The sequence below is a fragment of the Alligator mississippiensis genome, chromosome 5 (genome assembly GCF_030867095.1).
Source record: "Alligator mississippiensis isolate rAllMis1 chromosome 5, rAllMis1, whole genome shotgun sequence".
Classification (NCBI taxonomy): Eukaryota; Metazoa; Chordata; order Crocodylia; family Alligatoridae; genus Alligator; species Alligator mississippiensis.
This window is the reverse complement of record NC_081828.1, coordinates 190,888,856-190,916,256: the sequence shown is the minus strand read 5'-3', so window position 1 is coordinate 190,916,256 and position 27,401 is coordinate 190,888,856. Positions and strand designations below refer to the sequence as shown.

General features: G+C 46.5%; 2 long non-coding RNA genes across 5 annotated transcripts in view; one reads left to right on the top strand and one right to left on the bottom strand.

The window, feature by feature from the left end:
• LOC109285871 (uncharacterized) overlaps positions 1–10,372 on the top strand; it is a 310,547-nt gene extending 300,175 nt beyond the window's left edge. For all 4 annotated transcript variants that reach the window (XR_002093776.2, XR_009462693.1, XR_009462692.1 and 1 more), the window contains one exon: positions 9,086–10,372. This is a non-coding gene — a long non-coding RNA (uncharacterized LOC109285871). The remainder of the gene's footprint in view (positions 1–9,085) is intronic.
• LOC132250947 (uncharacterized) overlaps positions 1–27,401 on the bottom strand; it is a 227,778-nt gene that overhangs the window by 130,083 nt on the left and 70,294 nt on the right. The window lies entirely within an intron of this gene.

The following is a 27,401-nucleotide window of genomic DNA, read 5'->3' as shown; positions in this document are numbered from 1 at the left end:
AGGCAAGAAATCCAGTCAGTGAAAATGGAAATGAAGGTGACAGGGGGTGAGGGACAGGCTGGGGTGGGGGGGAAGGAGGATGTAGCAGCACAGGTAAAAGTGGAAAGGTACCTGGGGATGTCTGGCAGGTTGTAGTGTGTCAGAAGTCCAATGTCTATATTGAGTCCATGAGTTTCTGTACCTAGGAGGCTGATGAAGTGAAGTTCATAGGCTCATCTGTGAAAAGTGGTTTGTAAATTAATTCCCTTTGAGGATCAGGCCTGAGAGATTGGAGACAGGTGGTGTTCTGTTCTCGTCTTTGATAGATTTTTGGTGTGCTCTGGAGATACGTATTGTATTGGGAAGATATCTCCATACTGGAGATGGTGTCGGCAGGTTTTGCATGTCTTGTCATGGCATGGCCTGGATCCATTCAGTGTGTTTTGGGCTGTAGGAAGTTGACTTCTGGTGATGAGATTAGGGAGGTTCAGTGCTTGTTTGAATATACTTTTCACCTATGAGCCTATGAGCTACACTTCATCAGTCTCCTAGATACAGAAACTCATGGACTCAATATCGACTTTGGAATTCTGACACGCTACAACCTGCCAGACATCTGACTGCCCAGGTACCTCTCCACTTTTACCTGTGCTGCTACATCCTCCTTCCCCCCCACCCCAGCCTGTCCCTCACCCCCTGACGCCTTCATTTCTATTTTCACTGACTGGATTTCTTGCCTGCATTGCATGCCAGCCTCTGGCTTCTTTACTATTCCTTTCATCCAGGAAGAACACACACACCAACTGCAGGTGCTTCCTCAGCCTGACAAAGGGTTTTTCAACCCTAAACTTTGCTAACTATTCAGTTGGTCTACTAAAAAATACCAGATTGACTCAAAGAACCTTGTCTGCCAGTGCCATGTCCTTAGACAACACCCCTAGCACCCATCCCTGATCAGCTGACCAAAAGGAGGCAGGACCCTGGGCACATCTAAGCCCCAGAGCTGAGGCTGACAGGGAGAGTTCTCTGGCAACTGCTGGAGAAGAAGCTCCTGCAGGAAAGGAAAGAAAGGCTCTGTGACATTTTGGCTGCCTACGATGCTGCTAGTGCTACTGTGCTGCTCACCAAGTTATTACCTGTTGTCATTTAAAGTGGTGGACTGCACTGAGGCTGTAGGGGAGGAGGAGACCTTACTGGGGCACACTACCATGTCATGTAGATTAGAGGCCCAAGCGCCAGTGAGGGCGTGCCTTAACACACAAAGTCACACACGTCAGCAGCTTAAGGTGCAGTTTCCCAGAAACCCATGCACCTACATCCTTGAAATCTGGCAGGCTTCATGGCTTCAGAAGCCATGCCTGCTATTTTCACCCTCCTGTGCCTTCACACTTACAAGTGACATGAGTTTTGCTTTCAAGACTTTGAGGTGCAGTTTCCCAGAAACCCCTATACCTATCTCCTTGAAACATGACAGGCTTTGTGGCCTCATCAGGGCCTACCCTCCCTGCTATTTTCATTCATATCAGGCATGAAATGACAAAGGTATAGGCAATTTCATGATTACCCATTATGGTCTATGGGCGAAACTTTGAAACAGTGTTGAAACAGCAAAACCATTTCAATGAAATGAAAGAGAACAGTGCTTCAAAACAAAACAAAACAAAACTTGAAATGAAACACTGTCCCGTTGAAATGGCAGTCGAAATGAAATGGTGCTGTTTCACGCAGCCCTATTGCACAGTGTATTCATGCAACTCAGGAATCCACACTACAAAATCAGTAATGCCAGCAATGATTCATATGCTAGCTAATACGGCATTTGTGCATCTGCATATGCTAGAAACTTGATTCAGCAACAACTAACAGCATGCAAAGGATTGTTTTGTGGTGAGAAGAGTAAAAGTGTTTTAGATGAACTGGCTGCCACAAGGTGTAGCAGAGAAGCCAACGAAGAAGACTGAATTGTAAAATCTCCCAGAAGGGAACAGGGACATGCTTGCAAATATGCAAATTCTGGTAAATGGCAGCAGTATTCTTGAAGTCTTGGCCAGTAAAAAGCACTCTACCTTTGTTATGATACATTTTCCAGAGGAAGTTGAAAACATGCTGCGAGCCCACAAGAACAAGCTTGATTTATGGCCCTTTCTGGAACTATATCCAACTAGGAAACTCTTGTTCTGCTCTAGACTTACAGCCCTTGTCTCTTTTTAGAGCCTTTAAACTCTAAGTTATTCCTGGGTAGAAAACTTTTCACCAAGGCTTAATGCTTTGATAGAACATCTCCAACTAAATATTTTTTTCCAGGAGAAGTGTTTGTTTTCCATACATTTCAATACTGTGGTTGGAAAAATGAATGTTTGAATACCTAAATGTTCCAGTTCAGAAATGCTACCATGTCCCCATGCTCTACTAGAAATTGGACTTCCTTTTTGGGTTACACATCTGATAATGTACCCCAGGATATATGGCCTTCTCACTTAAATTTTCTGCAAATTCCTTATTTCCTCCCCCAGCTCCATTTCAATACCCCCTCGCCCACCCAATTAGACAGTAGCCAGGGCTCGTGGCCTGCTCACTACCCACCCTTATAGTACTGCATTCAATCTCCTGATTGAAAAGAACATTCAGAACAAAAAACTTTGCTATAACTGAAAATTGCAGAAAGCAGTTGGAAAATCAGGCAACACCAATGTGGTGTAAAACCTTGGGTCTGTATAGAAGTTACACTTACCACGTGTTAAGCACACAGAAAACACTCTAAAGCCATAACCGAACAAACATTCATGGTACATAGACTGCTTTAAAAATGGCAGATTCCACTAAGTTAACACTGGATGGATATGGTATTGGGCTAAAGCAATTTAGGTTAAAGCACGTTATTAAATGTCTGTACCACATCCCATCCTGTGTCAAGGTAGTTCGCATTCTCCCGGCATCCCGGGGCCCCTCACTGGGCAGCCTGCTAGCCTCAGCTGCTGCTCATTAGGGTTGTGTGAAATTTTGATGGGTGTTTCGTTTTGAAGCTGTTTTGCAGTGTTTTGAGAAACAGCAAAATCAAAATGAAACAAAAGGCTTTGAAACGAAATGAGGGCACTCGAAGTGTTTTGAAAGCTATGAAACATTTCGAGTTTCGAAGCAGCCAGGTGGTGGGAGGAGGGGGAAAGCCAGGGCTTTACTCTGGGTGGATCTGATCCACCAGCCCCACAGAGCTCAGCCCGGCAATGGGAGGTGGTGGGAGAGCCAGTGGCAGAGCCACTCCAGGCGCAGCCCTGAACAGTGGCTCTCCCACGCCTCCCACTGCCAGGCTGAGCTCCACGGGGGCTGCAGAGGGGGGCTGCAGGGGGCTGCAGAGCCTCCTGCTGCGCAGCTGTGCTCACCAGGGCTGCACATCAAGTGGCTCCGCCACTGCCTCTCCTGCGGCCTCCCACTGCTGGGCTGAGCTCCATGGGGCCGGCAGAGCCCTTTGGAGTGCATCCCTGGCTCAGAGCACAGCTCTGGAGAACACAGCCTGGTGGCTGGAGGCTCTGCAGCCCTACAGAGCTGAGCCTGCCAGTTGGAGGTGGGGGAAAGCCATTGACCAGGCCTGCACTCAGAGTGGCTCTCCCACCACCTCCCACTGCTAAGCTGAGCTCCGTGGGGCTGCTGGAGCCACTTGGAGGATAGCCTTGGCTCTCCCCCACCTCTCACCTCTGAGCAGCTCTGCAGCCCCACCGAGCTGAGCCTGGCAGCAGGAGGCAGCAGAGCCACTGGCCAGGGCTGTGCTTGGAGCCTGTGATGTGCTCAGAGTGGCTCAGCCACTGGCTTTCTGCCACCTCCCACCACCAGGCTCAGCTCCGTGGGACTGCAGAGCCTGCCAGCCCCATGGAGTTCAGCCTGGCAGCAGGAGGTGGTGGGAGAGCCAGTGGTGGAACCACTTGGAGCGCAGCCCTGGCAAGCACAGCTGGAGGCTCCACAGCCCCACAGAGCTGAACCTGGCAGCAGGAGGCGGCAGAGAGCCAGAGGCAGAGCCGCTTGGAGCACAACCCTGGCTCTACATGCAGCCCTGGCCAGCAGCAGCACCAGTTTTCCCAGTAGCAAAATAAGCACCAGGATAAAAAGCGGCACAAAGCATGCTACAGTAGCAAGCTTTGGAACAAACAGAAGTTTGGTCCTCCAATGAGATGTTCTGGCTGCTGGCCAGAGCATCTCTGTGCTCCATTTGTGCCCCAGCTGCTCCAATGCTGCAAAACGTGCAGCATTCCTGGGTACAGATGAGTCTTCAGTTTGGAGGGAGGGAAGAGAGTTAAAAAGTGGTACCTACTAAATACCGCTTTAATGAGTAGTTCTGTATCCTGACTTAATTAGCCCCCTTTTAATAGAATGAGCTTCTGTTCCAACCTCAGTGCTTCCTTTATTGATTTAGCACCCCCCTCCCTTTGCCCCTAAGCCATCCGTTGCCTACTCTCATGATACTCTTCCTGCATAGTTTTATCACCCACTGAACAAAGAAAATCATTTTTAGCCTAGTGTGATTCGCAGGTAGCCTTCCTATACAGACAGAGCTTGCCTGCAGGCCAAAACAGCAATCATGTATCATCTTTACTGTTGGAAATGCCCCTTCTCACTATGCACTTACTATTGGTCTCAAGAGGAACTTTGACAGGGTCCAGGCTTATTCCTAAAGAGATAAAAGTTAAATGGTCATACCTTTGGGTCAAAGGTTAAAAGGCAGATAAAACATCCTGCTTTCAGAAGTCAAATCCAAAGTAAATCAGACCAGCTCCCAAGATATTAAGGCAGGATAAACTCCACCAGTGACACAATGCAATTTTCTTGATTTTAGCAAGTCCCGCTTTTAATCCCCCCCTCCCCAAATGTGAGTAACAAAACAAAATAAAAGCAATGCCTGATTGAGTGGGGAACTCTGCTTTACGGAGTTATCTTTTCATCTCTTTCTAAGGTTGAAAGGGAAAAAAGTTTTAAGGATGTAAAAATAAAAAATTCTCTCTAAACCAAAAAAGGAAGCAACTGTTCTGATAATTTTGAAGGGTCTTCAAATAATACAGAATGTATAACAAGTAGCTGGCATATGCACGCTGGGCCAAAGGATGCTAAAGGTACCTTCTTTTGGGATCTGTGCCACAAGTTTGTAATACACCAAGAAAATAAATAGAATGCATTACTGCAGATTTTCAGGTGTAATTTATGCAAACAGGGTAGCAGAGAGATGGACCCCTATATGTCTAGTTAGAAGAAGGCATCAGGTGGGGCTCCCAGAGTTCTGTCATGAATTGTTTAATACAGGGGTGGGCAAAATACAGCCCACAGACTGGATCTGGCCCACCAGGCCATTCTATCTGGCCCGTGGGCCCCTCTAAAATTAAGGAAAATTATAACCTGCTGGTGGCTGCCTGTCTAAAAGCTGATGAGGCCCCAGTGGCAGAAGGAGCCAGTGGCAGGACCCAGCAGAGGCAGCAGCAAGGCCCACTGGGCCCCACCCCAAACCCAGCCTTTCCCACCCCCAACCTTTAACCTTCTGGCCTGGAACCCTGTGGCTGCTCCCCCCACTCTCCCTCCATCCGAGAGTGGAAACTCAGGCAAGAATGGGTGGAGGGAGGCAAGGGGCAGGACTGCTGATGATTGCCCCACTCCATGGGGCTGATAAGACTCTGGCTCTGTGCCTCGCTGCTAAAGTGTCATGAGCACCACGTGGAGGCACGGAACTGACTCAGCCTGAAGACACAGGACTACTCTAAAATGCCACTGGGCTGGACTAGGCTGGGCTGGGCTATGAGTCCTGGACATGCAGCTGGGAACCATGTACTGCTGGAGCCAGCCTGGCCCAACCCAGCTGCATATGGTTCCCGGTGGCATGGCCAGGACCACAGGATGCAGCAGGAACCATCAGAATTGGGCTGGGCTGGATCCTGCTGAATTCTGCAGTCCTTGCCATGCAGCCAGGAACTGTGGGGTCTGGGCTGGGCTGGGCTGGCTCTGGAAGTATGCAGTTCCCCGCTATATGGCCGGGACTGTAAAGTATGGCATGGTGCCAGCCATCATGGCCTAGCTTCTGTGGCTCCTGACTGGCTCCTGCTGCGTCCTGCGGTCCCAGCCATGCAGCTGGAAACTGCATGTCACAGGCGGGATGATCCAAGATGAGCCAAGCTGGTTCCATGCTGCACCATGTTGGTCCTGGCCTTGTAACTGGGAACCACACAGCACATAATAGAGCCAGCCCAGCCTGACCCAGCCCCTCCCAGCAACACACGGTTCTGGCTGCAAGGCCAGGATCTATACAATGCAGCATGGAGCCAGTCTGACCTGGTTCATCCCAGCTGCAGCACATGGTTCCCTGCTGTAAGTCTGGGACCCATGTGGCACAACACAGAGTGGCCAGGCTGGCCTGGCTCTGTGCCACACCATGCAGTCTCCAGCCTTGCACCCCAAACTGCAATGTGCCAGGCCAGGATGGCCCTATGCTGTGCTATATGATTCTCAGCCTTGCAGCCAAGATAAGACAGGATATGCGGGGCTGGCTTCCCACCTTCCACAGCCCCCATGCACCTACCATACCCACACCCACATCCTCCCACACCCCGCACCCTAACCACATATCTCACACCCACACCCCTCCATGCCCACCTCACCTGCCTCCCCCATACACTCTATTCACCATACCCATGCCCCACATACACCCCCCACCCCCCACCATACCCTCACAGCCACTCCCCAACCACACAATCCCTACATACACCCCCTTACCTCCCCATACTCAATATACAAGAATAAGGCTGCATTTTGAGCTATTATGCAATAGCCTCTAGATACACTGTGCAAATACATAGATCAGGAGAAAAATATTTTTAATACAATTAAAATAAGTTATCATAGAAGTTTGATTTTTTTTAGTATACGATTTGAGTTTTTTTCAGTTTCAAGATGGCTTCCCCCCCCCCCCCCCCCCCCCCCCCGTAAAGGAGTACTTCCAGGGCAAGGGGAGCGACTTCTGGTGGCAAAGGTCAGCAGTTAGGGCTGGAGTAGGGCTAGGACCCAGAATAACTTGATAAAACTGAAAAAAGAAAAAGAATGAAAATCAACAGGGATAAATGCAAAGCCCTGCACTTGGGATGGATGGAAAAATCCGTTGCACAAATACAGACTGGGGAATGCCTGGCTAGGCTGCAGTACTGCAAAGAAGGACCTAGGGAGATTGCAGTGGATCATAAACTGAATATTCTAATATAATAAAGGGCTTGGTCTGTCTGTCTGTATGTCTGTAAAGCTTTTGGGCAACTGTGCATGCGCTGCCAAGGGGGCGGGTGGTGATAGGCTGCATGGGCTCCACCTCCTCAGGCAGGGAGGGAGCCACTCCGCCTCAAGCAGGGAGGTGGCAGGGGAAGCCCTGCTGCTCTGGGGGAGGAGGCAGAGGCAGGCGGGAGGGAGGGAGGGAGCTACCACTGCCGCTGCTTCATGCAGGGAGGCAGGGGAAGCCCCATTGCACCAAGGGAGGAGGCAGAGGCAGAGGCAGAGGCAGAGACAGAGGCAGGCAGGGGGGAGGAAGCCACCACCTCTGCAGCCACCACCTCAGGCAGGAAGGCGGGGGGAAGGCCTCCTGCTCTGGAGAGGAAGTGGAGGCGAGCAGAGGAGAGGGAGCCACCGTGCCGGAGGCTGGAGAAGGTGGCAGCAGCAGCGGAGGGACTGTTTATATGGCTGGCCCTGAAGGGTGAGCAGGGGGGTGGGGGGCCATGTAAACACTCACTGAAACACTCCGTTAAATGACGGGCAATTGGCTAGTGAGCTAATATTGTGCTCTTGCTGCAAAAAGGCCAATAACATATGGGGCTGTATTAACACCGGTGTTACTTACAAATCAAGAGAAGCGATTCTTCAGCTCTACTCAGCACTGGTGAGGCCTCACCTGGAGGACTGTGTCCAGTTTTGGGCTCCATACTTTAAGAAAGATTTGGACAAATTGGAAAGACTTTAGCAGAGAGCAACAAAAATGGTAAGAAGCTTGGAAAGCATAACTTACGAAGAAAGGTCAAGAGAGCTAGTATTTTTTAGTCTGGAGAAAAGAAAACTTGGTTATTCCAACTGCAACTCAGTATCCCAGCTAGCTCAGTTGGTAGAACATGAGACAATCTCATGGTCATAGGTTTGAGCCCCATGTTGGATGCATGTATTTTAGCAGAGGGTTAGACTAGGTGACCTCCTGAGGTCCCTTACAATCCTAATTTTCTGTGATTCTCAACCAGACTATCACAAAATTCAGAAAAACTATGGAGGGGTGTGTGACAGGGCACTGAGAAGTAGCTTTCAGGTTGCTAGGGGGGTTGATTAGAGACTCACCTGATGAGAAGAAGGAGCCCAAAGAGCAGCTGTATGTATGACCACAGGATCCAAAAGCCCAGATAGGGGGGGCTTAGAGAGGACCAGAGGGTCCATGAGCCCAGAGAGGGGCTAAATGCATGACTAGGGGGTCAAGCCCAAGGAGGGGCTGCGTGTGGGACCAGGGGGATCTGAGAGTCCAGAACGGGGGCTGAGTGTGGGACCAGGGTCAGAGAGTCCAGAGACGGTGGGGTATGAGGGGACACCAAGCTCCAGGATCCAAAGAGGGGCTGAGAATGAACATCAATGTGTGGTAAGACCTGTGAAGCATTAGGTGTGTAGAGGAGGACAGAGCCATGGAAGAGCCTGGTCTCCTGGAGGGGCATGGACAGGCTGAGAGGGCCCAAGTAGCTTAAGTGCCCAGTTGGGACAAGGAAGGCCCAGAAGGGACCTGTTGGTGACTTGCTTGGACTCTTCTTCAGAAATCCCTCGCAGTCAAGGATGATAGTCTTCCACAATTGCCTTATCTCTGTGTCTGAAGATGGCTGATGAAGCCTATCCAGAATCAACAGACTCTTCTGCAGCTCAGACATGTGTTTCCATGTGGTGTGGGTGGCTCTGGATTCTTGATTTGGTCCACAACATGATGTTTCTGCCACTCCTGCTTTTCCATCTCCTGTTGTTGTTGTTGTTAGGTTTCAAAGTACTGAGATCCCTACGGCAGACTCTTCTTACATCTGGGGCGGTTCTGGGCAATAGTCTTCCACACGTTGATATTAATGTTGGATTTTTTTTTAAGTTGGCCTTCAGGATGTCGCTGAAGCACTTTCTCTGCCTTCTACTTGAGCATATGCCTTGGCTAAACTGAGAGAATAAAACTTGCTTCAGGAGTCTGGAGTTGGACATCTGGATGACAGCTAGCCCAACAAAGTTGATGTCAGATGATCATCGCCTCAGCATTCATGGTGTTTGCTTGCAGGAGGATGCTAGAGGATGCAGGAGGTGGATCTGCCTTCCCCCTGGATTCAAAGGATCTTCCGCAGGCAGTGTTGATGGTAATTCTCCAACAAGTTTAGATGTCTCCTGTACATTGTCCATGTCTCAGCTCTGTACAGGAAGGTGGGGATCACAACTGCTTTATAAACCATGAGCTTGGTTTTAGAGCTGAAATCACAATCTTTGAACACCAGTTTCTTAAAGTGTTCAAATGCTGTACTTGCACCTTTGAGCCAAAGCTGGATTTCTTCATCAATGTCAGCCTTCTTCAAGAGATGGCTTCTCTGCTTCACAGTGAGAAGGCCACCTGCTGTGGGGTGCTACTCTGAGGTGGCTGCATGTCTACTTGCTCCAGATTCCAATGTAATTTGTGTAGGCAGACAAAAACAACATAACACAGACTGGTGTTAATGGGCTGTGTATCCAGCCCCACCTACCTCTTGTTATTCTGTTAACAGCTGAAGTATTTTCTCTTATGTCTCTGAGGGGAGAAAGGAGGGAAGTGGTTCTCCAGCTTTTTAGCCCCAAGGCACCCTGTGATAGGACTGGGTCACAGGGACAGCAAAGATGCCCCCTTGTGGCTGTGCGGCTCCTGCCTGGCTCAGTCTCTAAGGTAGGCCTCCCTTGACTACTCACTTGGCATGCCTTGTTCTTATCAAAGATTAAGTAAGGGAGGCTGCCCATGAGCCTTAGAGCAAGCCTGAGTCCAAGCTAAAATACTGAATGGATGGTAAGCCTCAGTCAACTCCAAGCCAAAGCTACCCCAACCTCAATCACTGAGCTCCAGTTTGCTGATGATCAGGGATCCGGGTTTTCCATTTCCCATGGGGAAATAGGGAAAAAAATGCAGATTTCCCCTTTTAACAGAGAAAAATTAAGATTTCCCCTTTTAACAGAGAAAAATGCAGATTTTTCATTTTAATGGAGAAACACGTGGGTTTTCCACTTTTGCAAAGAGCTCTCTGCAGCCTGGCAGAGTTCAAGCCTGCAAAGGGTGGGGGGAGCAAGAAAAGGGTGGTCAGGCAGGGGGCACCATGTGCAGGTGTGAACTGATATATGCTCATGGCCACAAGGAAACCTGGGAAGCAGCTCCTGCAAGTAAATTTGGTGGGGAGGGAGGGGGGCATTAAGACCTCCATATGGGGGGAGGGAGGGAGTTGGGCAGGGCTGGAGCTGTTGCCCAGCTGGAGCGGTGCATGGACCAGAATGCCCGCTTGCAGGGCTTCGGCAGGGAGTGGGGTGGAGCCATGGGCGGCTTTTCTGGGGGGCTGGGGGCATGGGGCTGGCCATGAACAATGCGTGGCCCTGGCGGCTGGGGGGGCACGGTGGTGCTGGTGGCAGTGGGAGCATGGTGGCGGCAGGAGCACAGTGATGGTAAGTGGGGAGCTCCTGCAGTTTTTTCATAGGGGGTGCACCACCATGCTCAGGGGGTGCACATGCATCCACGTGCACCCCCTATGTGTCACCAATGGGGCTATCTCCCTGCCATTGCATGCGCTACCAGGAGGGGGGCAGGGGGCAGGCTGCCTGCTGTAGGGTCAGGCTCTCTACCCTGTTGCCCTCCCTCTTGGACTTCCACAGCCCAGTGGGTGGGACCCAATGGACAAGGGCAGAGTGGGGCCAGGCAGGGAAGCTCCTTGCCACTGCAAGTCCCATGCTGCCCTGAAGTACCCACTGGAGGCCTGACAGCAGCAGCAAGCTTCCTTGCCTGGCCCTGCTGCTCCAGGTCCCACCCACTAGGCTGCAGAGGCTCCGGAGGGGAAAACAAAACAGTTGCCCAGGAGGGCTGTGTGAAATGGCACTGTTCCATTTCAACGGAATGGCTTTTCGTTTCGAATTTCATTTTAATTTGAAACTGCTGTTCTATTTTGTTTCGTCAAAACAGTTTCACTGTTTCAATGTTTTGTCCATAGGCTATAATGGGGAAGCTCAAAACAGCCTATAACCTTGTCATTTCTTGCCTGATTTGGATGAAACTTGCAGGAATCGTAGTCCCTTCTGAGGGCATGAAGCCTGCCAAGTTTCAAGGAAATAGGTACAGGGGCTTCAGGCAAACTGCACCTCAAAGTCTTGAAAGCAAAAAATTCATGTCACATGTATGTATTAAGCCACAGCAGGGTCAAAACTGCAGGCTTGCTAGCCCCTGCTGAGGCCATGAAGCCTGCCAACTTTCAAGGAGACAGGTTTGGGGGAAACTGCACCTCAAGCTGTGGACAAGCAAAACTTGTGACATGGGTGACACTGTGTGTGTTAAGGCGCAGCAGGGTGAAAACTGCAGGCATGCTAGCCCCTGCTGAGGCCAGGAAGCCTGCCAGCTATCAAGGAGATAGGTGCAGGGCTTCTGGGTTCTGGGCCCCTGCACCTCTGGCTGCTGACATTCAAAACTCATGACACGGGTGCTTGTGGGACTGTGTCTGTCTTGGGGTACAGGGGGGTGAAAACTGCAGGCATGCTAGGCCCTGCTGTGGCCACAAAGCCTCCCAGCTGTCAAGGAGATAGGTGCAGGGGGAGTCTGGGTTCTGGGGCCTGCACCTCTAGCTGCTGACAGACAAAACTCGTTACATGGGTGGGTAACAGTGTGTGTGTGTTAAGGTGTGCCCTCACTCAACTGACACCAAGGCAGAAAGCAGGGCAATTCAAACAATGCTGCCTTTTATGCAGGTTTTCCAGCCCTCCCCCAGGGCAATGGGATTGGAAGGGACCTCAGGAAAGGATGACAATCACTGGCCAGCTACACAGTCATGAGAGCAATCCTTCCCTGCCCCCCCCCCCCTTTTCCTTACTTTAGTTTCTGTTTCCCTGCAGGCAAGTCCAGCTTGAGCTTGGAAACTTGCCTCATTTTGTTTCGAGGCTCTTTCAAAGCTCTCAGTTTCATTTCAATTTTGCTGTTTTGAGCTCAAAACAGGTTGAAACAGTGTCAAAACAAAACTGCCAGTGAAATTTTGCACAGCCCTACCGCCCAGGGATATGCTGCAGACAGACAATGCTCATACCAGAGAGAGGTACTTAGCCATGTTAGTCCAACCCATACCCCAGTGTAATTTATACCAGTTATCCTTGGTGTATGATTCTGCATTAGACTGGAGTAGGTTACACCAAAGTAGTGCAGTACGTCACATATCCATTCTATTATTATACCAAGATAAACATGTGTGTCCAAACCCATAGTACATTTACTAATACATGTTCTCAAAATAAGAAACTTGCTTCAAATTTCATTGTGGGTATTTTAACACAGAGCAAGTTTTCTCCTGTGTTTCCCATTTCCCCAAATAGTAAAGAGGGTACCATTCAGTTTAAGATATATTAAAAGAACATCTAAGCCATACCTCTCTAAATGCAAAATATAATACTGCATTTTGGCACATGATAAAGGCTGGTCTGGAAACAAAACTTACATTGTACATAGAACATTTAATCAAAAGGCTGATACTCTGATGTACAAATCATTACTAGTACAGGATAGACCTTTTGAAATTCATTTCTGGCTTAAAGTTTATCATTAAGCATATTTTAGGGCTTTTACGGTTATTCTGAAGTTAAATCCATACCTAGTGCAAGGATGTAGGTTGTACCTAGTTCAAATTTATTACAGCTCTTCATTTAAAGAACCCAAGGGTGCCGCCAATTTTTCAGACAGGAGTCCTCCTTTCAGTTTTAACTAGAGTCTTCATTCCAACATTTGGAATATTGGAATATTCTGGGAGAACTCCCAAAATGATTCTGCCAAGACACACAGTTGCATAAACCCCCCACCACACACATCTCTCTCCTATCTAATTTCGAGTGTTGACCTAGCCATTCATTCCTTGTTTGCTGTGGTGAGTTCTGGAAATCTAGTTACCATAGCAGCCATAATCCATGAATAGAACTGGCTCCATCGGTGGTCAGTTACAGCGTGCTTTGTCGCTTCCGTGTCCTGTAACTGACTGAATTAGACACAGAAAACAAGTGCCTTCAGTAAATATGACCTAATGAGATCTACCGCTTTCAGCTAATGGGGGTTTAACAGCTTGAAAGGGAATGTAGCTAAGCGGTATGCTGGGATAGCCGTCTCTCTGAAGTGTTATTTTCCACAGAGACATCTAAAAGGTTACTTGCATGTTTATTTGAATTATTTAATTTCAACTAAACACTTATTAACTGCTGGGCCTAAAGTGGAGGTAGGAGGTGAAGTTTTATGTATTGTATGAGTGAATTTGATATAAAAACAAGCACTGATTAGAAGTACACACACTGGTCAAGTGCTATCCAACCACCCTCCTGCATTAATTCTGCAAACCCCTACTCCTCCTTGCCATTGGCAGTCCTCTGCAGAACAGCACCAGACAACAGCCTCAAACTGTCTTATGGTTCCATGACAGCCTCCTTAGTTCCGTGAACAAATAGGATGAGAACCCCACATTTTGGATTTAGTTCTTCAAAGGTTAAAAAGGAAAGGATTATTGCTGTGCTACCAACTTGCCCCCACATTTCTCAAACCTATTAGGCAAGAGGTTTCTGCAAAAAAAATGTAACAAAGTTAAACTCCACAAAAACAGAAATGTTCTACTAATTGCAAGCAACTTCCTTTATTTTACAGTCAAATGTATTAGGATTATTGTTTTATTTGTACTCTAGCATTTCACAGCCATCTAATAGGAGGAAAGCCAAAACTTTACAAAAGGTTAAGCATTTCTAGCCATTAAACTCTCAGGAAACAATTGGTACTGAATAAAATTCATATATGTGAAATATTCTGATGTAGGCTACTTTACCCTATCTCATCCAAATTTACTTCCTTCTGGTTTAAAGCTTTAATGTACTGCTATTCTGTTTTTTCACTTTTCTTTGCTTATAACTGATTTTTTTTTTTTTTAATAAAACATAGAGGAAAAATACGCTGTACGTTGCACGAGCATCCTGCCCTTAATACAAGGAAGCAGCACAGGGTCACTTCAACAGTAGTAAGACTGAGCCTGCCTCGATCAACAGTGTTTATTTCAACACAGCTCTAATAGAAATCTGAATGATCTTTTCCTAAGAAGCTATACAACATGAAGATTTGATAAATAACTCCATGACCTGCAAATAAAGTTTGCAGTATACAAAGGGATAAATCCAGCAGTTCTTACTTTAGCAAAACTCCCACTGACTTTACGTAGTATGTATTTTACCCACAATTAGCAGCTATAGTAGATGTATTTATAGGAATTCCTCTAAATGGAAAACACAGGCAGACTAATGGAATATAAAAGAAAGAAAGGGGAAGTAACTTTGGACATGGCATGCTTCCACTCCATAAACCCCAGATCGGATAGCTAAAGGAATCTCTGGCCTTAAACCCTGTCAATTACCTTAATCCCAACCCAGAGAGGAGGGATACTAAGCACTCTACAAAAATGCTTCCAAACATTGCCACAGGAGAAAAAAAGGAAAGCCTTTAATGCTCCCTGCTCAGATGCAACTCTAGTCCTGGACAAATTGCATTATCCACAGAGTAACATATAAACATAAAAGGCATACCCCTCCAGTGAAAGGCTTGCACAGCTTTCCAAAGTGAGCAGAATTAATCATAAGGAATAATTACAGTTCTAAACAAGAACATTTACGACATTATATAAACCTCATTAAAACAAACTGAATGGCAATAATTTTTAGAAAGGGGAAAGGAGGAAGTGAGGCAGGAGGAAAGAAAACCAATCAAATTTTATAGTCGAAAAGATAAAAGTCCCTGCATGTCAGTCATCTTGGAAATCATTACTTCAGCCATCATTCGGACCTTATTTTCTCCACATCCCTAAGAGCTGTAAATGGCAATTGTTTTTGGAACTGGCCAGCATTTTTTGGTTAAAAGGGGATATTTAAAAAAAACCCAACAATGTGAAAATATTTTTAAAAACATGTTCTGAACTTTAATTTTTCCCGTTTTCCAGAGAAAAAGGGAAAGAAAATAAATGAGGATTTTTGGCTTAAAAATATGTCCCCCCAATCAAATAAGGAGTACATTTCATACAAATATTTTGAAGAGAGAGAAATTCTTAATACACACACGCACGCACACCCCATTTTCTAAACAGCTCTACTTATTTACCTGTGTGACAAAGGCTTGCCTGCACTTGAGATTTTAATTTTATCTTTTCAGAACTGGACTTCCAAACTTACACTACCCAGTAGTTAAGCCCTCGCAAATGTAGCACAAAATCCCATCCAAACTATGACTGACTACTATGATGAAGCTATCCCATAAAATGCTTGACAAGGGCTCTGTTGACCCAGAAATGGCCAGCCAATTGTTATTCAGAACCTAGGGAAAATTGTTATATGCATATGTGGAAGTCTCCATCTGTGGCCAGGGCAGTAGCATACATTACCTAGAACAGGTACCATGATGAATCACTACAACAGAATGACAATCTATTCAGATAGAACCACCTTTGGGACAGGAAGCTGACTGAAGCTGGGAAAAGCAAGTATCACAATAGCTCTTCTGGAAGCAGAAAGGAGAAATCATTCAAATGCAGAACAAAGAAACCAAGGTGTCAGTGCTAATGCTGTGGGTTTTATTTCAAAGGATGCCACTTCTCTGTTCAGCTGCACAGAGCCACCAATTACCTTCCGCTGAGGGAGGAAGCAAAGCTGCAGCAAATGGCTGCAAGGGCCTGAAAGTTAAGCAGGTTGTGACTTACCCCAGTGTCAATAAGCTGGCTTCTATTATGCTATATTTCTACCCAGCTATGAACATTATGATAGATATCAAGTGCCAGACCAGATGATAAGAAATGTGCACACAAGTTGTGTTCATATCTAACCACTAAACTTAGTCACAGATATGAATACCAGGATTCTTCACAGCATTTAAAGAAAAAAAGTTTGGCTTCCAGACCACACATCATGCACAGATGTCACACAACTTAGACTTGGGAGATCTGGCCCAGTGATAAGAGCCAAAAATTTAGAAGCAACTCTACAGGCTAGGGACTCATGGCAGAAAGCAAGACGCTGGAGTCACAAGCCATGAAACTGGAAGCAAAGTCAAAAACCAGGAATCAGAAATCAGAAGATCAGGGCTGTCCCTGGGGGGCGCAAATTGGGACGACCACCCTGGGCCCCACACTTTGGGGGGCCCCATGGAGCTAGGTCGTGCTGCCGCCAACTTCACATCCGGCCACTTGGAACCCCCCGCCCACTGCCGAATCTGCCACCAAATCCAGTGCCTCTGGCCACTCAGCACCTCCCCGCCCCGCCGCCAAATTCCTTGAGTCCAGAGGCGGAGCCCTGCACAGGCTGATTTGCTCCGGGCCCCGCACCCTGCTCAGGTCACCTCTGCAGTAGATACACGTTCAGCAGTAAGGCAGCAAATACAGCAGGAGAAATGTGCTGAGCAACTTCTGTCAGCCATTTGCCAATGGGGAGCTCAAATAGGAAAGCGGCTCCCTCTTTCAGCCATATGGATGGATTTAGCCAGACCAACACATCCCAGAAGACCAAGCCAACCTATCAGGTCTGGCTGTTCAGGTTACTGATAGTACCCCACCCCTCTCTGGAGGCATCGTCCTGGTGTTCAATGCTTGGGCTTAGGACAACCATTCTACTAATTCAGAGGTGTGAACTCATTCTCCAGGTTCCCAAAGCTGTTCCTCTGGCCTGTATTTTTGTTCCAAAACCTAAATTATACTTACTCCTGAACTCACTTTGAATCTAAGATCTAGCTGACCACATATTTCTCATGTCATTGGACATTACCAAATAGTGCCTGTGGAACAGCCTGGTTTGGATAGGTGTTTTCAGCCTAGAGCTGGGAAACAGATATATGGTATAGAGCAGGGGTGCTCAACCCACAGCCCAAAAGCCAGATCCATCCTGAGGCACGGAGTCATCTGGCCTGTGGGACTCCCCACAGGTCCAGAAATTTGGCAGTGGGAGAGAGATGGCACCACTTCCCTGCTGTCAAATTTCTGCACCCATGGGGAGCCCCATGCCCTGTGTACTGCACCGGGTACCCCATCCCAGTATGTGGGATCAGGCAGGAGTGGTACCAGGATCCAGGGCCCAATCCCATTGCAGAGGTATGATTCTTTGCAACAGAAGAATTGTTCTATTATGTTTTTGTAGTAAAAAACAAAAAAAGTGAAAGTTTAGAGCCAGCATTTTCCAAGGGGCCTAAAGTCTAAAGAGGATGACAACCACTGGATTAGGTAGAGGCCAAGAAGTTTGGTTCAGAAGTTTTTAGCACAGAATATGGTGCAGGCGTTTATGTATTTTTTTATATCTGAATTCATCCCGGACCTAGACACTGGCACCCCAGAATTGACACAAGATCAATGCATTTCACAAGGGGTATGTCATGCAGAGTCAATAACTGTTTGTAGACATGGGGGAAAAAAAACAAAATGGTGCTTTAATTTAAACTCAGCACACTCCCACACCAAGTCCAGAGCATGCCCAGGAGAGGCATCATATTAGTTGGACAAAGCTCATCCAACATCTGTATAGATCAGGCACTTCAGTGGAGCTTTTTTGGCATGTTTATCTAATAGCTGATTGAATCAGCTTTAGATAAAAGGCCAAAAAGTCCTGCTGAAGTGCTCGATCTATACAGGTGCTGCAGAGTGGGGTAGAACTAACACTCATCCTCTTCTGGTAAGTGTGGGGGGCAGGGGTTCATCTCTGTCAGCAGCCTCGTGTTTCAGTTCTTGGGCACCCTTAGAAACAGAGGCACATCTTGAAACCTCAGAAGAAAAAAGAGGCACATCTTGATAGCTGGGTTTAGATAGGACAGGATTAGGTCACCTGGCATAAGGGGAGTGGGGCAGTGTGATTCATCAGCTGGTACAATGAACAGTTTAGCAAGATGGTATGATGAACAGTTCAGCAGGAACAGTTCAGCAGTTCAGCTTGTACAATGAGCAGTTCAGCAGGATGGGTGCAGAGGTAAATGCCCACGTAAGTTCCTCAGAGGCCAAGCAGGCTTCTTAAGACACTTTTACTGAGCAGAGTTTTGAGTGGGGCTACCAGCTGAGAGAATCCACTGATGAAAAAGCTTATAAAAATGGCAAATCCCATAGAAAGCTGAATCTCTCAGGCCTTTCTCTGGGAAGGCCATTCCATCACTGCCACTGCTTTATGCAAGTCTGTAATTAATCCCTATGGGGAAATTATAAATACTAAGAGCTCAAAGGAGCACCTGTCAAATTCAGGTTTTTCCTCCTTGTTTTATAGCTGCTTTTATGGTATCTCTCTGGACTACAATGCAAAATAAGTATAGAGTCAGGCTCCTGAAAATATTAAAATAGTATCCAAGTAGATGATGATAAACTGATCTAGCACATTGCAGAAAATATTGATGAAGCACTGAAAAGTTAAGGGAGCATTGCAAAACCTAAAAACCATTGCCCTTTGAAACGCTTGTTTTCGCTCATCCACATGGAACAAACAAGATGACTGGGAAATGAGGTGACTGGCTTAAACTGCAGAACATCCTATGGGTCCCATGCAGTGATCTCCAGCAGAACAGTCTTCTATGGGAACAGCCCAGATGGCAGGGGGAAGCCATCAATCCAAGTCCATTCACCTCAGCAAGTCCATGGGTTATATAGGCATCTGGCAAGCCCTAACCATGTGCAGATGCTTGAAATTCCCTGATGCCCCTGAATCCATTATGGTCTATCGAACCAATTCAATCATATCAGGATGGAAGAGACAGGGTAGTATCTGAAGCAGGGAGGACTGTTGGGTAGACACCACCATGTCTTCAAAAGACACAACAGGGGAGACTGTGCTTGAATCAAGAGACAACATTGCTTAATGAAACCCTGGGATTCCTTTTTCACTACTGAAGTCATCCAGAGACACCTTCAACTTGCAAGTCAAACAGCTGGAGTTGGCAGGACCACTAAAGATGTTGCTAAGCTTGCAAGTCAGTGCTCTGTGAAGCCTTGCCTCGATGGTGGTACCTGGGTCTCTTAGAGTAGCCATCGGTACGTGCAAGATGTGCATCCAGGTAGCCAAGTCTAAAGCTGTGTACAGAGGACAACCTGTTTTGGTAAAAAGCTTGGGCCATAAGGGAGTGGAGGGCAGTCTGTCACATGACCAGGACACATGGTCTGGCCTGGTAAGAAGAGCTGGAAGTCAGAAGTAACCTAGAGCCAGTGGGGGGTGACAGAAGACAGGGTACCAAAGTCACAAATCAGAAGGCAGGGACCAAAGTCAGGAACCAGATGATTAGGAGATAAGGAACAGCAAAAGCCCAGTGGAAACATGTATGTGGAACAGCCTGCAGTCACTCGCCAGGTTCTGCTTGATAAATAGGGCCCTTGCTGCTCTTTTCAGTCAATCTGGCAGCACGCAGACATAGACAGCCTGATGCATCCCAGGCAGCAAATCAGGGTGCTTATACATGTGCTTGAGTGTGTGTGTGGGGGGGGTGGAGAGAGGGGGCCATTAAGATGCTGCAGCGTCTCATGTGTTCAGTGTCCTGCATGTCAAAATGGTGGTGGGGGCACTTTAACTAAAGCTCATTCAACAAGATTTAGTTAAAGTGCCTCTGCTGGCATTTTGAAATGCAGGACACTGAATACATGAGACACTGCAGCACAGCAGAGTGTTCTAACTGGAGCGCTCCAGCAGACTCGATCCGTTGGCTCGGCTCCGATGTGTTCTAATCAGAATGTGTCGGAGCATATGTCTAGGCACCCTCATTGTCTATAGGCACTAGGCCTGTGTGAATAGGGAACTATTCGATTCGGATCCAGATTCGGCAGATTCAGATGCTGGCAATTCAATTCAGAGCTCCAAATTGTTTTTCCACTTCAATTCGGCTGGATCGGCTCCCAAGCTTTGGAGCCTATTCAGAGATTCGGCAATAGAGTGTAATGGGGAATCAATGAAATAGCTATAACTTTTTTGTTGTTCGGCTGATTCAGATGAAACCTACAGGGGTGGTAGCCTCTGCTGAGAGCATGAAGCCTGCCAAGTTCAAGGTGATAGGTGCAGGGGTTTCTGGGAAACTGCATCTCAAAATCCTGAAAGCAAAACTCATGTCACGTGTGTGTGTTAAGCCACAGCTGGGTGAAAACTGCAGGGGTGATAGCTCTTGCTGAGGCCACAAAACCTGCCAAGTTTCAAGGAGATAGGTGCACGGGTTTCTGGGAAACTGCACCTCAAACTGCTGAGAAGCAAAACTCGTGACATAGGTGACACTGTGTGTGTGTTAAGGCCCAGGGGGGTGAAAACTGCAGGCCTGCTAGGCCCTGCTGCAGCCACAAAGCCTGCCAGCTGTCAAGGAGATAGGTGCAGGTGGAGTCTGGGTTCTGGGGCCTGTACCTCTAGCTGCTGACAGGCAAAACTTGTGACATGGGTGCCTGTGTGACTGTGTCTTTCTTAGGGGTCAGGGGGGTGAAAAGAACTACTGCAGGCCTGGGTGCTAGGCCCTGCTGTGCCACGAAGCCTGCCAGCTGTCAAAGAGATAGGTGCAGGAGGAGTCTGGCTTCTGGGGCCCTGCACCTCTGGCTGCTAACAGGCAACACTTGTGATGTGGGTGGGTGACACTGTGTGTGTGTGTGTGTGTGTTAAGGTGTGCCCTCACTGGCGCTGGCGCCTCTACACAACATGGTAGTGCACCCCAGTGAGGCCTCTTCCTCCCCTACAGCCTCAGTTCAGTCCACCACTTTACATGACAACAGGTAAAATAACTTAGTGACTGACTGAGCACTAGCAGTAGCACCAGCAGCATCACGTAGCCAAACTGTCAGAGAGCCCTTCTTTCCTCTCAAGTAGGAGCTGGTTCTTCTCTAGCGTGTCAAGGTGTGCTCTCACTGTGCGACTCTATATGTGTACGTGTCTGTGTGTACTTGTGTTCAGGTTCACCCGCACTGGTGCTGGGGCCTCTGCACAACACGGCAGTGTGCCCCGGTGCGGTCTCCTCCTCCCCTACAGCCTCGGTCCGGTCCACCACTGTAAATGACGGCAGGTCAAAATAACTTAGCTGGCTCAACACCAGTAACATCAGCAGCACCAACAAAGGTACCCAAATGGACCTGTCACAGAGCCTTTCTTTTTTTATAAAGGAATTGACAGCAAGAAGTAAAAATGTTGTGTTGTGTTAGATATATGATGTTACTCATGGTGTGTGATGGCTTATCTTGTGTTTTATGTCTATATGTTTATTATGAAAAAAATACTTAAAAAAATATATATCTTAGGAAGCTTTTGGGTTGAAAAACCCTTTGTCAGGCTGAGGAAGTACCTGCAATTGGTCCTGGATGGAAGGAATAGTGAAGAAGCCAGAGGCTGGCCTGGCACACAATGCAGGCAAGAAAGCCAGTCAGTGAAAATGGAAATGGAGGTGTCAGGGGGCGAGGGACAGTCTGGGGTGAGGGAGAAAAGGGGATGTAGAAGTGCAGAGGTAGCTGGGGAGTGAGATGTCAGGCACGTTGCAGTGTGTCAGAATTCCACTATCTAATCTATATTGAGTCCATGAGTTTCTATACCCAGGAGGCTGATGAAGTGAAGTTCATAGGCCTGGCTGTGAAAAGTGGTTTGCATTGTAATTTGTTCCCTCTCAGGATCAGGCCTGAGAGACTGGAGGCAGTGTTTTTTTGGTGAGGAACGTGCCCCCACAGGTAGTTGGGTATTGTTGTCTTTGATTATTAATAACTATATATGGTGTCTTCTTCTGTGGTAATCTATTAATGTGAATGTGTGACTACTACTGTACTTCCTGTTCTTCTTCTGTGTTGTAATGTGTACCTAAAATGATATATCTCTTTCTTCTAAGACCCTGAGTTCTGTGTTAGTCTCAATCTGAATCTGACATCTGTGTTGTCTAAGTTTCTGTTTCCCCATACGGACAGCCTCTGACTCTCTAAATCTTTTCCGAATCGATTTGAAAAGCCAACAGCAGCTAGCGATTTGATTCGGACATGCAGATTCAGCCTCTGAATCATCCAAATCTTTTCCGAATCCGAACTGTGGTCCAAAGCTTCACATAGCCCTAATAGGCACCCTCATATTATTTTGGAGTCTGCCAAAGGAAGACTCCAAAACAATTTTCCATTCTGCCACACAAAGCCAGGCATCCAACAGCTTGTAAAAGTGCATCAGACATCAAAAACATCTCGGTTTTGGCTGAAAACATACGCTACCAGAACCACCAAACCCTATCCAGTCAGCACCAGAATCCCTCTCCTCTCCAATACTGAAATGTTGCTCTTTACAAATTATTTAATTCTTCCACAGACATTTTAGAAAACCTTGTACCCTCTAACTAAGCACATTCCATCCTTCTTTATGCACCCTAGAATCTAAAGAGTTGGGCCCCATGACCAAATATGGCCAGTCAGATGGGAAACTGCATGTTTCAACTTCCTTCTCCATTTTCCTTCAGTGGCAAGGGCCATGCACAGTGCCAGATACTTTTTTGCTGCACTGATTTACTTGTTGAGGTGTCAGACAGAGTTTTGCTGTGCTAACTTCAGTAGTCAGGCAGCATTTCCTGAATCAGAATGATGGTTTAAGCAAGGTCCTTCCACTGACCTCCCCATGACACCATGCTCATGAATAACCAGGTCTGTTGCTGCCCCTCGTGCTTAATTTTCTCTGAGGAAATCTTCTGTTAAGGAGCAACAGTTTTCCATTTCAGTGTGCAGCTCTACCCAGCTGCTTGTTATTTCACTTGGCTGAGCCTGACAAGCTAATGGTATGTTTGATTTGCACTACAAGTTCCTGCTATAGACATCATTACTTTTATTACAGACGTGGTTCTTGTTAGAGACTCGGCTGTCCATACAGGGAAAAAAAGAGCACATTTATTTCAATCAACTTACTGCGTTTAACTCATTATTTGCAAGCACAGCTCTGGCATGCAGCACGCATTCAGCTGCATTTCTTTTTATTGTATTTCACTGTCATTTGTGTGCCATACAAGGAAATCATTCTTGTTTCTCTATGTGGCTGTCCAGATACTCATTCCTTTTTATGCACCTAAATCCTTTGAGGGTGATCACATTCCTGATGCTGGAACATTCATCATAAAACAGGGTTAAGTACTGTACAGCTAAGTTTCCCTCTACAGTTTCTTCAAAAAAGAAAGGATCCGTGCAGCAGATGCACTGGTATCACTTCTATTTGAACAACTGATTTTCTGTCTCAGTACTGATAAAGCTAAGAGATTCCATACCTGAGAACTTAAATTTCTGTTCATTTCTTTTATTGCCAACAGTAATGGACATCATATTTAAAACTAATAAATTAAGCTTTTATAAAAAATAAATCAATATAAAGACTTGCCTTATGTACTCCTACTATTCTGTAAAATAGAAGAATGCAATTTAAGTGAGAAGCACATTCATATCACAAAAATTATTTATCATAGAATCGTAGAAAATTAGGGTAAGAGGGACCTCAGGATGTCATCTAGTCCAACCCCCTGCTCAAAGCAGAACCATCCCCAACTGATCATTCCGGAAAAGGCTTTATCTAATCAGGTCTTAAAAACCTCCAAGGATGGATATTCCTTAGTCTCCTCGGGTAATTTGTTCCAGTGCTTTACTACCCTCCTTGTGAGAAAGTTTTTCATTATATCTAACCTAAACTTCTCTTGCTGCAATTTGAGACCATTGCTCCTTGTTCTGTCATCTGCCGCCACTGAGAACAGTCCAGCTCCATCCTCTTTCGAACCCTCCTTCAGGTAGCTGAAGGCGGCTATTAAATCTCTGCTCAGTCTTCTCTTCTCCAAACTAAATAAGCCCAGGTCCCTCAGCCTCTCCTCAGAAGTCATGTGCCCCAGCCCCCTAACCATTTTCTCATTGCTCTCTGCTGGACTCCCTCTTAGCCACTATAGTCAAGGGAACTCCAGCCTTTTGTTTCCAGCTCTACATCTGATTCTTCGCATAAACCTTGGTACATTACATACCCCAAAATTTTCAAAGGTGCTGATTGATTTTGGATACCTTTGACAAACCTGCATATTTCCCATCAGACACCGCCCAACTAGAGGGGCACTAAATCAAACACCACTTAGGTAAGCATACACCTCCATCAGTCTCAGTTTGCTCATCAGAAAAAAAGCAATAATGTTTACTTATAATTATCATTACAGGGGCGTTGTATTTATGACATCAAACTTGCTTGGATAAAATGCAGCATATAAAAGTGAATAATAAATAGGTAAGCATTACTTAGTTTTCCTACTACTGGAGTATAAGATTATATATCAGGAGTACCCAAGATCTTTCATTTCTTATGCAGTATTTTCATCAATTAAGCAGTTTAAAGCTGCTGAACTCTTGATTCTGAATACTGCCAGTCCAGAGGACATTTCTTCCAGACTGGGTACTTTGAAGTACTAAATGCTCATAAAGTTGCCCGTTGCTGTTTTTGGGTTTGTTTTATTTCCATATCTCTCTTTTTACTTTAAGACCAGAGAGAAGATGACATATTAGTAGGCTGCTCACAAGCACCTAGTAGTTTAGGGTCAGTCTTTTTATTTCTACTTTCAAGCAGAGATGAAAGATTGTAAAAACCTCTGTTTTTTTCCTTAGGGAATTACAGCTCACAAAAGTTCTTATAACTCCTTACAGCAGCTATTTTACTACTCAAGGAGAATATTTACTGGCTCAGTTTCTTCCTGCAGCAGGCCTCTGTGTTAATAAATGGTGTCTGTGAGCTACTTTATGCTCTTCATACTTTATTTTGATCTAGCTGTGTGTTTAAGGAGCTCAGGAGAGTGTGTCTTGATGAACTACATACACCAGAACCCTGCTTTAGGCCAAAATGGAGAGGGTGGTAGAGTTTTGAGGGGGGGTGTTGTTGGGTTTTTTTTGGGGGGGGGGGTTGAGGGGGGGGTGTTGTTACACTGAAATTTGAAAAAATGAGGAGACCTGCCAATGTTGCTCTGTGAGTCTTTTAGCTTCTGCTCACTTTGCATTAACATCTGTCTTCACTAAGTTGTTACTGGACCCCCTGGTATAGTACAGAGAGCAAGCTCAGGAGACGTTTATAGAAGTCAGAGTTCCTAGAGGGGGAAAAACAGCTACAAAACTAGTAGCAGTTTGTTCAGTCAAGTTAAGGTAATGTCATGCTCTGGAAGCTTCTGTCCTATAGTTGTTGAGATGCATGGAAAGCTGCTAATACACAAGATAAAAATAAAAAAAGAGACGCTGCCAAGATTAATTCCCCTGAGCAATCCTACACCCCATTCAGGACACGACATCAAACATTCCTTCTTCTAAACAAAACAGCCTATTTTGGTACATAATTTAAACTAAAAACACACTTTTTCTACAAGGCCAATCAGCAGTAAGGCCCCAAAAAGGTGTGTCATTTTTGCAGCATTAACATGCACAAAAATTCATAATATCAGGCAATTCTGTGGCGGGGTGGGACAATGCCTTAATGTCAAATGATCATCTCATGGCCCCATACTACAGATACAAGTGAATACTTTTTGCTCACTTGCATAGTCCCATTAAATTAATTGCCTTCTGAAGAGACCTAACATAAAATCTATCCATCACAGAAGCCCAACACCAGCCCCATTTGATCACATGCACAGTAAAGTGACACAGCTCTTGCCTCTGTACCAGGCTGAATTTTACTTGTTGAAAAATTGGTAAAGTAATTTCAAGATCAAATTCTAAGGCAAGAACATCTAACCCTGCAGTGTATGTACAATAGTCTGTAGTTAGTCTCACCTCCATCCTTGGAAAGGTCTTTGAGAAGATTATGAAGGATCATATTTGTGGGAGTCCTGAAGGAAAAATAATGCAGCAGGGAAACCAGCATGGATTTGTAGCAGGTAGATCATGCCTGACCAATCTGGTTTCATTTTATGACAGGGTCACAAAATGCTTAGATGCAGGAGTAGAGGTGGGTGTCGTTTTCTTGGACTTTAGCAAGGCCTTCGATACAGTATCTCATCCTATTCTCATAAATAAATTAAGAGGCTGTGACATAGATGTTTACACAGTCCGGTGGGTGGCAAATTGGCTTACTAGTCACAGCCAGAGAGTGATAGTCGACGGGTCAGTATCGACCTGGAAGGATGTGTGTAGTGGGGTCCCGCAGGGTTCAGTCTTTGGACCTGTACTCTTCAATATCTTCATCAGTGACTTGGATGTGGGTGTGAAGCGTACTCTGTCCAAGTTTGCAGATGATTTTAAATTGTGGGGTGAATTGCACACTCTGGAGGGTAGGGAACGACTGCAGGCACACCTGGACAGGTTAGAAAAGTGGGCAGTACACAATAGGTTGCAGTACAACAAGGACAAGTGCATAGTGCTGCACCTAGGGTGCAAAAATATCCAGCACACCTACTGGCTGGGAAGTAACCCTCTCAGCAACACAGCAGCGGAAAGGGATCTCAGAGTCATAGTGGACTCCAAGATGAACATGAGTCATCAGCGTGATGCAATCATCAGCAAAGCTAACGGCACTTTATCATGCATCAGCAGATGCATGACAAATAGATCCAAGGAGGTGATACTTCCCCTCTATGTGGCATTGGTCAAACCGCAGTTGGAGTACTGCGTCCAGTTTTGGGCGCCGTACTTCAAGAAGGATGTTGATAGACTCGAGAAGGTCCCAAGGAGGGCCGCTCGTATGGTTAGGGGCTTACAGGACAAGCCCTATGAGGAGAGACTGAAGGACCTGGACCTCTTCAGCCTCCTCAAGAGAAGGCTGAGAGGTGATCTTGTGGCCGCCTACAAATTCATTAGGGGGACACAGCAAGGGATCGGAGATGCTTTGTTCACCAGGGCACCTCTTGGGGTAACAAGGAACAATGGTCACAAATTGACAGAGAGCAGATTTAGTTTAGATATCAGGAAAAACTTCTTCACAGTAAGGGTAGCCAAAATTTGGAATGGGCTTCCAAGGGACATGGTGCTCTCCCCTACCTTGGGAGTCTTTAAGAGAAGTCTGGATAGGCATCTGGCTGTGGTCATCTGACCCCAGCACTTTTTCCTGCCTAGAAAGGGGGTCTGACTTTATCTGTTGAGGTCCCTTCCAACCCTAGCATTTATGAATCTATGAATATAAAACTATCTATACTAAAAAAAAAGTAAACAACTCCTTTCGTAGGTGCAACTTTGCAAAGTGTGAAGATGCATTTTTAAAACTGAGGCTTCTCCCATGAGTTG